At 45.6% G+C, this 13,262-nt stretch overlaps 1 long non-coding RNA gene across 1 annotated transcript; it reads right to left on the reverse strand.

The window, feature by feature from the left end:
* Positions 1 to 8,217: 8,217 nt before the first annotated feature.
* On the reverse strand, positions 8,218 to 10,915 carry LOC110255986 (uncharacterized). Its single transcript, XR_002337061.2, has 2 exons — positions 10,654 to 10,915; positions 8,218 to 8,397 (listed from the first exon to the last, which is right to left on the reverse strand). It is a non-coding gene; the product is annotated as an uncharacterized LOC110255986 (long non-coding RNA).
* Positions 10,916 to 13,262: the final 2,347 nt, after the last annotated feature.

The raw sequence follows: 13,262 nt of genomic DNA on the forward strand, positions 1-13,262 counted from the left end.
GTGATAAAACAAACCCACTGCTGTGGTGCAGTGGGTTAAGAATCCGACTGCAGAAGCTTAGGTTGCTGGAGAGGTGTGGGTTCAATCCCCAGCCTGGCACAGTAGGTTAAAGGATCTGGTGTTGTCGCAGCTGCAGCTTGGGTCACAGCTTCGGCTTAGATTCAATCCCTGGACGGGGGAATTCCACATGCTGGGGGTGCAGTCATTAAAAAAAATTTTTTTTAACTTGGTAGATAGATTTAACTAATGACTATTTTTTTTGCTTTCCTAAGAAAGGCAGAAACATTTCTTCCTAAAAGGAAACAAACTTTTAAAGAATTTCTGGTGTCCTCAAACTTATCTAGTTGCTGTTTCTCTTTTATTTTTTTAGGTTGTGCAAAGTGATTTGATGTTTTTGGTTTGGGGATTTTTTCTGGCCGTACTTGAAGCATGCAGAATTTCCTGGGCCAGGGATTAAACCTGCATCACAGCAGTGATGACACCTTAACCACTCTGCCACAGGGGAACTCCCAAAGTGAGTTTTTTAAGGTGTGCAACATGCTGATTTAACACACATGTATATTGTGAAGTGATTGCCATAATCAAGTTAATTCGTACATTCATTGCCTTTAAAAAATGATACAAATGAACTTATTTATAAAGCAGAAACAGACTCATAGACTTCAGGAATAAACTTATGGTTATCCAAGGGGAAACGTGGTGGGGGAGGGATAAATTAGGGGTTTGGGCTTAACATATACACACTAGTATATATAAAACAGATAACCAACAAGGACCTACTGTATAGCCCAGGGAATTCTAATATTCTGCAAAAACTTACATGGGAAAAGAATCTGTAATAACCTGTATGGGATATATGAATAACTGAATCACATTGCTGTACACCTGAAACCAACAAAAACATGGTAAATAAACAATACTCCAATATAAAATAAAAATGAAATTAAAAAATACATTCATCACCTGATGTAGTTACCTTTGGGGGGAGAGACAGGGAGTGAAAATACTTATAATCTACTCACTTAGCAAATTACAAGTATACATGTAGTGTGGTTAACTCTAGTCACCACGCCTTATGTTAGATCTTTAGAACTTAGTCATCTTAGACGTGGAAGTTTGTCCCCTTTGACCCACATCTCCCCCCTTCCCCCACCCCTTCGCAATCACCACCCCACTTTCTTGTTCTAAGAGTCTGACTTTTTTAGTTTTCAGATCTAGGTGCCTCCCTGCAGTATTTGTCTTTCTGCGTCTGGCTCGTTTCTCTTAGCATAACGTCCCCCAGGTTCATCCGCGTTGTTTGTGCCTTTCAGCCCTTTCTCATGTTCACCCCTTTCCCTGCCTCCCCTGGTCGGTTATTTCCAGCCTGTGTTTGCATGGGAGCCGGGCGCTGGCATCTCTGTGAGGCTGCATTTGCCTCTGCTTCTCTGACCTTTCGCAGGCTCTCTGGGGGTAAGTACCGCTTTGCTGAGTCTGCATTTCTGCTGGCAGTCCTCAAGCGGATCGTGACAGGAAGCTAGGCTTCCTGGGGTCCTGAATCAGCAGAGCAGGAAGGAAATAAAGGCCACAGAACTGTCGAAGAGGAAGCAGCCAACTTGAAGGCAGAAGCCATACCTCTCAGGATAGGTCTGGAGAAGAGCAGTGTGTATTGCGCCTGGAGCCCCATCCTCTGGGACTAGAAGCACAAATTCTGGAACAAGGCTTCCGAAAGGCTGTTTCCTATGATCAAATGACCCTGGGCAAGTGCTTGGCCTCTCTCTGATGTCACTTCCCCATCAGTAAATTGGGATTAATTCTTCGAGGGTTACAGGTGTATCCATGGCTTAAATAGAGAAAGTCAACCACAAGGCTAGCTCTTCCTCCTCTCAAAGGTTTCGGTTTTGGAGTTCCCACTGTGGCTCAGCAGGTTAAGGACCCGACTAGCATACATGAGGATGTAGGTTCAATCCCTGGCCTCGCTCAGTGGGTTAAAGATCCGGCATTTCTCTGGCTGTAGCGTAGGCCGGCAGCTGCAGCTTTGACTCGGCCCCTAACTTGGGAACTTCCATATGCTGCAGGTGAGGCCCTAAAAACGAGAAAAAAAAAAGTATTCCGTTTTAAAGTATGGAGCTAAGGAGTTCCCAGGTGGCTCAGTGGGTTAAGGATCAGGCATTGTCACTGCCGTGGCCATGTGGCAGTGCTGTGGTCTGATCCCTGGCTTGGGAACTTCTGTATGCCAAGGGTGTAGCCAATAAATACATAAATAAATAAATAAATAAATAAGGGCGTTAAAAACTACCCATTTATTTTCTTCCTGCCTTTCATCTCCCATGGTCCAATTAATAACTAATATCAAAGGAGCAAACAAACAAAAAAACAAGAAACACCCTAGTAGCCTATTTCTGGCATTGGCAATTGAACCAAGATAACTTCCACAGGACAGTGGTACTCAAATAGGAGAATATGTCTGAGAACCTTTTCTTCCTAGACCCTCTTGGCATTTAGGGCCCACAAGTCTAACTCCCCCACTTCTAGCAGTTGAAGGTTCAGAATGGAGCTTTTCATCTGCAGAGACAGCAAGAAATACACAGTTGAGCAGTGAATTCTCATGCGGCAAGCCTGGTCTTTAGAAGCGTTAGGATAGACTGGGAAAAGCTAGAACTCAAAGATGGGCGACCCAGGCTTCGGTTTGCCAAAAGACCCTGAGCGAGTCACTTCCCTGGGCCTTCCTACCCATCAAATTGGGGTGTTGGATGAAATGGTCTTTCAAGTTCCTTCAATTCAATGGCGTTCCCGCTTGGCACAGTGGGCTAAGGATCTGGCATTGCTGCAGCTGTGGGGTACGTCACAGATGCGGCTCAGATTCGATCCCTGGCTGGAGAACTTCCTTATGCCAAGGGTGTGGCCGAAAAAGGCAGGGGAAAAAAAATTCTTTCAATTCAATGATTAAGGATTCTGCTCCTCAAATATCGCCTCACTCCCACCCCCACCCCCAAAAAAGAAGGTGTGAGGGTTTTGGCTAAGAACCAGATTGGGGGGAGAAAAAAAAAAAGCCCCAAAGGTCCCTCTTTAAAAAAAAAAAAAAAAAAAGTGTGTGTTTTAATTATAAGTCAAATTTCACTTCCAGAGGAAAAACACCCCTTAGGCATCTTCTGTTCTATTAGGTTTAATTTGAATCTTTCTCCCCAGCAGATAACTCTTCAGGAGAAAAGCTGGGGGAAGGTGTCTCACACTGTTCCTCTACAGGCCGGTTTACAGACCGAAAAGAACGCCCTGGAAGCTGATTTGCCAATTTTACAGAAAGTCTCTGCCAAGAAAACAAGCTTCCCGCTCACATGGCTGGAGGAAATCTCCAGCGCCCTTTCTGATGCTATAGGGTTAATCCAGTATGAGGAGAGTGACAAAGTGCAGGGATTTTTTTTTTTTTTATGGATTCCACATTCATAACCAAGCACTTGGCAACCTGCCCTCTCATATGTTACGAAACAAAAATGTGTTGCCTTCAGTGTGTTTTTAATAGGCCAAGCAGTTTGCAATGCTCGGGTCTAGACTCAGAGACACCAGAACTTTCCTGCAGCCTTGTTCCCGGCTTTGATTTGTATCTTGGTTTCGCTGCTCTTTCTAAAGAACAGTTTGAGGCCCCAGGGGAGTGATGTCCTTAGGAGCAGGCACAGGGCCCCGGAGCCCAGCCTAAACTTCACAGGGGTTCACGTCCGGATTTGCACAATATTTTGCAAAACATGCAAACATTCACCAGCCTTAGATTTTGAAATTCCTGGCGCAGGCAATGTCTACCATCGTGAAATTCTCCTGAGTGGGATAGAGCAGCTTTCCATAAACAAAGCAAGCGCCGAGTCTCTGCTGCCTTCTGTAGAAATATTTATACCCAAAGAGAAGGGTGCCTTCCAGCTCTAGGATGCTATAATGTAAACATTTTGCTATAAATGAAGTGCTTTGTGAACGAGTTTACCCATTCCCTCGGAAACTTCAAGTGCATGATTTTACCTAAAAACATCTCTTTTTGCCCCATAGGCTTGGCTTAAAGGTAAATAGCCCTGACAATTCTGCTCACAAGGAAGGAGCCAAGAGTTTATCGGATATAAGGCAGTTCCCTCCACCGACCCACCAAAGGGGCCAAAAAAAAAACCAAAAACCAAAACTCTTGACTCAAAAGCCTGTATTCAGCAGACCTCCTCAGAGCCACAACAATGACCCTCCTGTAACAGCCATGGTGTCTCAGAAGACGGCAGCAAAGCCACAGGCCAATTTATCAATAGTTATTAAAATTCCTACTTGTAGAGAGTTCCCGTTGCGGCTCAATGGAAACAAACGCAATGAGTATCCATGAGGATGCAGTTCAATCCCTGGCCTCCCTCAATGGGTTAAGGATCCGGCGTCACGGTGAGCTGCGGTGTAGGATGCAGTCCCCGGTTGGATCTGGCGTTGCTGGGGCTGTGGGGTAGGCTGGCAGCTGCATCTCCAATTCATCGCCCAGCCTGGGAAGGTCCATATGCCACAGATGCAGCCCTGAAAATAAAAATAAAAATAAAAAATGAAATTCTTATGTGTACCCAGTTGGACTGCCTTTCAGTGTAGCCTCATTTTTCTTTTCTGGCTCTGCTACCATCTTCGCTCACCTGACTGCTCCATAAAGGCTTTCTTTGAAGCAGGAGTGTCTCGAAGGCTACCAATGGCAGCTGGAAGGGGATGATGGTTCATTACACCAGAAAGAGCTGGGCTTCTGAGAACACTCCTTGCAGGTGAGTAAGAGGCCACAGCACCAGGGACCACTGGGCCAGCCTCCCGGCGGCTGGAACAGCTGGACTTTCCTCCTGTTATTCCCTGATCTCTCCCTTGCATAGGCCCTCTTGTCCTTTCGCCCAGCCCTCTTTTTCCTGTTTTTCTTCTCTCCTCTTTCTCCCTGTTGAGCTGGGGTCTTTGTCACTGAAGCATTAGGTCTTAACTCCAGTTCCTCCCAATGTCTGCAGCATCCGTATGCTTGGTTGTTCCCCTTTTCTTCTTCCAGACACCTCCTATCTCCACTTCATGTCCCACACCCCCCCAAATCTGCTATCTTTTATGCCACCCGAAAGCCCCAATGCTGTCACTTCAGCCACAGTGGCAAGAGTTTCCTTATGGGTACTTTTATCTGGAATATGGGCTTTTTTACACATCCCCAATCACCGTTCTCTTCCTCCTTGATTTTTGTGTGGAACGTGGCTGCCCCGACTGCAAGCCACAGCTTCTTTTGCAGCTAGAAATTGCCCTGGAACAAAGAGATGGAACCAAAACTGTTGTGTGCATTGTCCAGAAAATATCCTTAAAAGAGGCCATAGGGAGTTCCCGTCGTGGCTCAGTGGTTAATGAATCCGACTAGCAACCATGGGGTTGTGGGTTTGATCCCTGGCCTTGCTCAGTGGGTTAAGGATCTGGCGTTGCCGTGAGCTGTGGTGTAGGTCACAGATGCGGCTTGGATCCCGTGTTGCTGTGGCTCTGGCGTAGGCCAACGGCTATAGCGCCAATTCGACCCCTAGACTGGGAACCTCCATATGCCGTGGGAGCTGCCCAAGAAATAGCAAAAAAAAAAAAAGAGGCCATGGGACACATTGCTTTGCTCCTTCCCAGTTCTTACTGATGGGAGGAGAAATATGCTGTCTGGATCTGGAGCTTGAGTCACCGGCCTGGCTCGCGAGGCCCCACACTTGAGCACATCAGAGCATTGAGACTTGGTCTCTACTAATTAGGCTCCCCTCCACACCAACCAAATGCTGTTACTCGAGGGAAAAAGTAAACTGCTATCAAATCTAAACCTGTTATTTATTTATTTGTTTGTTTGTTTGTTTGTTTGTTTATTCTTTTATGGCTGCACCTGCAGCATATGGAAGTTCCCAGGCTAGGGGCTGAATTGGAGCTGCAGCTGCCAGCCACAGCCACAGCAAAACCAGATCCAAGCCACGTCTCTGACCTACAGCACAGCTCACAGCAATGCTGGATCCTTAACCCACTGAGCGAGGCCAGGGATTGAACCCACATTCTCACAGACACAGTGTTGGGCTCTTAAGCTGATGAGCCACAATGGGAATTCCAAACCATTGTTATTTTTGAAAGATATGCAAAGTACATTCTAATTTTGAAAGAAAGTACTTTCTAACAAATGTGAATTTATAAATTCACATTGCAAGTAAATCAAATTTATCCGGGACCTGGAGTTCCCCAGTGGCTTAAGGACCAGCAGTTTAAGGACCTGGCGTTTCCACTGCAGTGGCCCGAGGTGCTGCTGTGGCACGGGTTAGAGCCCAGGAACTTTCATATGCCCCAGGTGCAGCCAAAAAACAAAAATTTATCTGGACCCACACAAAAAGATGAGTCTTGCCAAGAGAGCAGATGAAAAGGGAAGAAATTCTTAGGACCCCAAGTCCTTTTGACGAGTTTTCAGTTGTTTACCAGACTCCCTCAGTGCCACAAATGACATCCAACAATGACTTTAATGACCAGAGATCCAAGATATTTTAACATTTTGTAACTTTTTTTTTTGGCAAATTGCAGACTTACCAACAAATTGCAAGAACAGTACAAGGAGTTCCACACAACTTTCACCCAAATTCCCCAAATGTTAACATTTTACCACGTTTGCTTTTTTCTTTTCTTTTTTTTTTTCTTTCTTTCTGTTTTTTTGTTTTGTTTTGTTTTGTTTTGTTTTGTTTTGCCACAGCTTGTAGCAACTTGATGTTGGAGCTCAGTTCCCACACCAGGGATTGAACCCTGGCCACAGCCCTGAAAGTGCCAAGTCCTAACCACTAGACCACCAGGGAACTCCCCACACATTCGTGTTATCATTTTTGGGTGTTCCCTAAAACATTTGAGAGTAAGTTGCAGACACGTTGCCCTTTACCCATAAACACTTGAAGTGTGTATTTCCTAAAAACAAGGGCTTATGTGGCAACATAAGCACAGCAAGATGATCAAAATCAGAAAATTAACCCTGGAGTTCCCGTCGTGGCTCAGTGGTTAGCAAATCTGACTAGGAACCAAGAGGTTGCGGGTTCGATCCCTGGCCTTGCTCAGTGGGTTAAGGGTCTGGCATTGCCATGAGCTGTGGTGTAGGTTGCAGACACGGCTCGGATCCCACGTTGCTGTGGCTCTGGCATAGGCCGGAGGCTACAGCTCTGATTAGACCCCTAGCCTGGGAACCTCCATATGCCGCGGGACTGGCCCAAGAAACAGCAAAAAGACAAAAAACAAAATAAAAAAACAAACAAAAAAACTGGTCCTCTCGTATAAAAAAAAAAAAAAAAAAAAAAAGAAAATTAACCCTCATACAAATACCATTCGCAAACCTATAGATATTTTTCAGTTTTTTGCCAAATGACACAATAACATCCTTAATGCCCCCCCAAAAGATGGAACTTCCAAATTACATATTACCTTCTGTGCTGGACATTATCTTTCTAGCCTTCTTCCACTTGGAAACATTTCTGTCTTGCCCTTTCTCAGCCTTGACATTTTTGAGGCGTTAATTATTCTGTAAAATGCCCCTCAGCTTGGGTCCATCTGATGCTTTTGTCACGATTGGTTTCCGTTTGTGTACTTGGGGCCAGACCCCCTCCAGAACTAATGCTGTGTTAGTCTTAGCGCATCATACCAGGAGGCTTATATGATGGCAACTCTTCCCATCACTGGTGATGATCGCTTTGACGGTTGGCAAGGTGTCTGCCAAGTTTCTCCACTGAGGTTATTATTGTCTCTTTGTAAAATTAAGTATATTTGGGAACTCCGGCTGGGATCGGTGACGTCTTGGGAGCACCGGATGCAGGTTCGATCGCCTGCCCAGCCCAGCGGGTTAAGGATCCATCATTGCCACAGCTGCGGCTTAGGTCACAATTGCCACTTGAATCTGATCCCTGGCCAGGGAGCTCCATATGCCATGGGTCGGCCAAAAAAGAAAAAAAAGGGTTCCTGGACCCAATCCCAGTGTGTGTGTGTGTGTGTGTGTGTGTGTGTGTGTGTGGTGTGTCTAGCCATTCTCAGGCACCAGCAGGGTGTCTAAGAATTCAACTCAATTCTGACACTCTCTACCCGGAGAAAGAATCAGATTCCACAGGTAGAGGCCTCAGGCCCACAGGCGACCCTCCGCTTCAGATGCTCATCACAAGCCCAGGTCGTTATTACCCGTGCGACGGACTGACCATAAATCCAAAGTGCCCACAACCCCCTCCTCAGGTTTAAGAAATCTCACAAAACTCAGGAAAATCCATTTACTTTCCAGATTATTAATGTATTATAAACAGGCATTAAAGGATATGAATCAAGAGCTAGATGAGGGAGTTCTTGTGGCTCAGCGGGTTCAGAACCCAACTAGTATCCATGAGGATGCAGGATGGATCTCTGGCCTTGCTCAGTGGGTTCAGCATCCTGCCCAAACTTCCAAATGCAGCAGGTGTGGCCAAAAAAAAAAAAAAAAAGGCTAGATGAATATATACATAGGGTGAGATATGGGGAAAAGGTCTCTCCAAACACACCACTCTCACCAAATTTCCACATGTTCACCAATCCTGAAGCTCTCCAAACCAGCTCCTTTTGGAATTTTATAGAAGCTTCCTAACTCAGGCAGGACTGATGAAATCATTGGCCATTAGCGGTTCGTCCAGCTTCATTCAACCTTCAGCCTGGCCCCTCCCCCCGAGATGGGGGATGGGACTGAAAGTCCCAACCCTCTAATCTCCTAGTTGGTTTTCTTGGCAACCAGCGCTCACTCTTGGGTGGGATCCAAAAGTCACTTTCCCCAAAGCGTTTTCAGGAACTGAAAACAAGAGACCAAATATCACACCGTGGCTCTTCTAGCTCAGGAAATTCCAAAGGTTTTGGGAGCTGTGAGCCAGGAACTACAGATGAAAACCAAATATATGAGAAATAGATGTTTTGGTCATTCAAATGACCAAATTCCTATTTCTTATAAATCATGATATCACAGTCTTGCAGAAAGACACTTGGAGATTATGTAAATAGCCTGATAACCTTCCAACTTTCACCCATTGATTTTAGTATCCATTGATGATTCTTGCATGAATGAAATAGTACAATAATGGTTGTCCAATTGTGGGAACACTTTTCCCTCTTATTCTGTTTCCCGAGGATTGAAATTTATCCATTTAAAAAAATTTATTTATTTATTTACTTTTTTTTTTTTTTTTTTTTGGTCTTTTTAGGGCCGCACCCTTGGCTTATGGCGGTTCCCAGGCTAGGGGTCAAATCAGAGCTGTAGCCGCCGGCCTACACCACAGCCACAGCAGAGCCAGATCTGAGCCGTGTCTGCCACCTACACCACAGCTCAGGGCAATGCTGGATCCTTAACCCACCGAGCCGGGCCAGGGATTGAACCCACGTCCTCATGGATGCTAGTCTGGTTCATTAACCACTGAGCCAGATGGGAACTCCTGATTTGTTTACTTTTTGAGCCACTTTATTGACACGTGAGGATTGAAATTTAGACTATGAAAGCAAAAGCCCAGGCAGGTGGTGACTATCACCATGAACACTATAAATAAAAATAATTTAGCTATTAAGAAATCTCTTTTTGAGCCCAGAGCATATGTCTGGCAGGGTCTTTGGGATTCAAAAGTGAATGAGGAGTTCCCTCTGTGGTGCAGCGGGTTAAGGATCCAGCATTGTCACTGCAGTGGCTCTGGTCGCTGGCTCGGGTTCAATCCCTGGCCGGGGAATTTCTGCATGCCGCAGGCACAACCAGGAAAACAGAGGGGAAAAAAAAAAAGATCCTGCTTTAATGAAAGAAAGAATTAGCTACATGAAGCAGCTTCCCTGTCCTCAGACTCTCAGAAGCCCAGCACACCGTGCTTGGGAAGGTCTCGTCCAAAACCATGTCAAATTCAAAATACACCCACATCTCATATCACAACAATTTCTGTGCATGCGTCTTCATTTTATGAATGGCTCAGTGGAAATGAATCTGACCAGCATCCACGAGGATGCAGGTTCGATCCCTGGCCTCGCTCAGTGGGTTAAGGATCCGGCATTGCTGTGAGCTGTGGTGTATGTAGGTCGAAGACTCAGCTTGGATCTGTCCTTGCTGTGACTCCAATTTGATCCCTAGCCTGGGAACGTCCAAGAGTGCGGCCCTAAAAAGATTAAAAAAAAAAAAAAAAAAAAAAGACACTTTATATGAGTGTGCCTTCCTAGGTTAGTTGACAAATTATTCCATTCTGTCAGCTTTTGACTGATTTTGAATATCTTTACAGTTTAGAGCCAATCCTTTGTTTTAGGTCTCAAAACTCTCTGTGCTCACAGGCCCTGGGAACTGGCACCTAAAGTAACGGATAGAGTTTTTTTGCATTGCGGGACTTTGTATTTATCTCAGAGAGAAATACGTCTGAATGAATCAAACCTACTTCTCAAAAAAACAAAAACGAAAACAACATCAAAAAACAGCATTCGAGAGAGATCCTTTACAGACTAACATTCATCCATTTAAAGCACAATGGTCTTCAGCGCATGTACGGAGTTGTGCAACCCTCCCCGCTGTCTAATTTTAGAACATTTCATCACTACAAAAAAAAAAAGCTCGTGCCCACTTAAAGTCACTCCCCACCCTTCCCCTGGCCCCTGGCAACCACGAAACTACTTTATCTCTATAGATTTGCCTTTTATGGACATTTTACATACATGGAAACATGTACTATGTGGTCTTCCATGACGGGCTTCTTTCAACTCGGCAGAATGTCTCTGAGGTTGATCCACGTGGTCCCGGATATCAGCACTTCATTCCTTTGCAACACGCTTAGCCTTACCCCGTGTGGACAGAACCTATTCATCCATTCCCCGCTTCATGGGCGACTGGATTGCTTCCACTTTGGGGCGATGGGGAGCGATGCTGCTGTGAACATGTGGTGCACGTCTTTGGAGGGACATATATTTCTGCTTCTCTGAGAGTGGAGTTGCTGTGTCATGTGGGAATGTTTTGAGAAGTTGCCCAACTGTTTTCCACAGTGATTGCACCATTTTTTACATTTCCATCTGCAGTGACCCGAGGCTTTCGGTTTCTCTGCCTCCTCACCAACACTTATTGTTGTTTTTTCTATCCAAAGCCAGCCCACGGAGGTGCAAAGGGGGATCTCGTTGTGGTTTTAATTTGCATTTCCCTAATGACTGAAGCACATCTTCTCATGTGCTTACTGACCATGCTTATGTCTTCTTTGAGGAGTGTTTTTTTCCAATCCATTGCCGTCTTTAAAAGTGAGTTCTGGGAGTTCCCGTTCTGGCTCAGCAGAAGCGAATCCGACTAGTATCCAGGAGGATGCGGGTTTGATCCCTGGCCTTGTTCAGTGGGTGAAGGATCTGGCATGGCGGTGAGGGGTGGTGTAAGCCTCAGATGCGGCTTGGATCTGGTGTTGCTGGGGCTGTGGTGTAGGCTGGCAGCTACAGCTCCGATTCCCCTAGCCTGGGAACCTCCATATGCTGTGGGTGTGGCCCTAAAAAATAAAATAATAAAATGAAATAAAATAAAATATACTAAAGCTATTAGAATCCCAAATATAACTCACTCTTCTTCTTCTTCTTCTTCTTCTTTTTTTTTTTTTTAGATAATTTAGAAACGGCATCTAGAGGTATTCCTGTCATTGCTCGAGGCTAATGAACCTGACCAGTATCCATGCAAACTCGTGTTTGATCCCTGGCCTCGCTCAGTGGGTTAAAGATCTGTCATTGCCCTGAGCTGTGGTGTAGGTTGAAGATCGGTCTGGCAATGGCTGTGGCTGTGGTGCAGGCGAGCAGCTGCAGCTCTGATTCAACCCCTAGCCTGGGACTCTCCATATGCTACAGGTGCAGCCCTGCAAAGACCAAGAATTAGAAACAACATCTCGAATATTCAATAGTCTGCATTTCAGTAGAAAGAGAATTCTGTTTTTGCAAAACCTCCATTCTCTCTCTCTCTTCAGGCAGCCCCAGCCCACAAGGCCCTCCCCTGCCCCCCACTCCCTGCCCCATCCATCCCCCTTCTTTACAGAAAGAATCAAGCCTCCATTCCTCCCTTTCTCCTCCTCTGTGTCTTGCAAATGTCGCAAGCCGCTGGTGTCAAAAGGATGTTGATGGCCTTTCTCCTCTACCAGGGGAGCGGGGCTTCTGCTGGGCGGCCCGTGGGCTGCTGGAACTCAATACTTGTAGCACGTGGACAGAGTGAATTCTGATTTCAAAGCTGGGGGGAGGGTCCCTCTGGAGCTGCAGCTGTTTTCTCCCAGTGTACTTAACATCAAACATCTCTTGCCTTGCCCGGGATTAATTTTCTTCCAAAAACCCTCTCCTGTCTGCACTACATAGGAAATTGGCATCCCTCCTTTTACCACAGCTTTGACTGGTCCCCTAAACTAATCCATTAAGCCCCATGCTTCGGGAACAGGCACATTTTCCTGGGCGTCTGTTACATGACAAAGCATCCTACCGCGGGCGGATGAGGAGGGCTGGCAGCCCCAAGAGCAAGCAGGTTTCTTTCCTCCACCAGAGGCTGGCACCTTGGGGATAGGGGCAAGATCAAAGTCCAGTGCACCCAGCCTCACTCCAACTACAATTATTATTCATGCCTCTGTGCTCTACCCCTCCCCCAGGCTGGGGGAGCCCTAGGAAGCAATGTTTGCAAATTCTTTAAAAATTGAATCAGCAAATGTCTGACCTAAATAGTAAACCACTCATCAACAGAACTTCAATTACAGAACAACATCAAAAACCACAACAACAAATCTCTATTTGTTTTCAGGCTAGATTTTATCACCTAGGTTAGGCCAGATAACTAAATTCACTGTACAAATTTTATTGTGTGCTGCTTTTGCAATACCTACACACCAGAAACATCCTAACAATCCCAGGTCGGGGTCACCCTTTTCAAAACTAGAATTTCCATTAGGAGTGGCCATGACTGCCCTTTGTGGGGTTTTGTAACATTAAGCAAAGTTGGGAGTTCCCGTCATGGTGCAACGGAAAGGAATCCAACTAGGAACCATGAGGTTGTGGGTTCAATCTCTGGCCTCATTCAGTGGGTTAAGGATCTGGCGTTGCTGTAGTTGTGGTGTAGGCTGCCAGCTGTAGCTCAGATTTGACCCCTACCTGGGAACCTCCATATGCCTCGGGTGTGGCCTTAACACGCAAAAAAAAAGAAAAGAAAAAAAATCATTGAGCAAAGTACATTCTAACAGAGATATTTAGATACAGGGCCATGTCGACTACAGGAAATCATGTGATATAATGTCTAAAAACCAACCTTTCAAGGCTATGAATTTTTCCAT

This window comes from Sus scrofa, chromosome 12 (assembly GCF_054392235.1).
Source record: "Sus scrofa isolate SSC_HxYL_T2T_F1_AM1 chromosome 12, Sscrofa_HxYL_maternal_Yorkshire_Landrace_v2.0, whole genome shotgun sequence".
NCBI lineage: Eukaryota > Metazoa > Chordata > Mammalia > Artiodactyla > Suidae > Sus > Sus scrofa.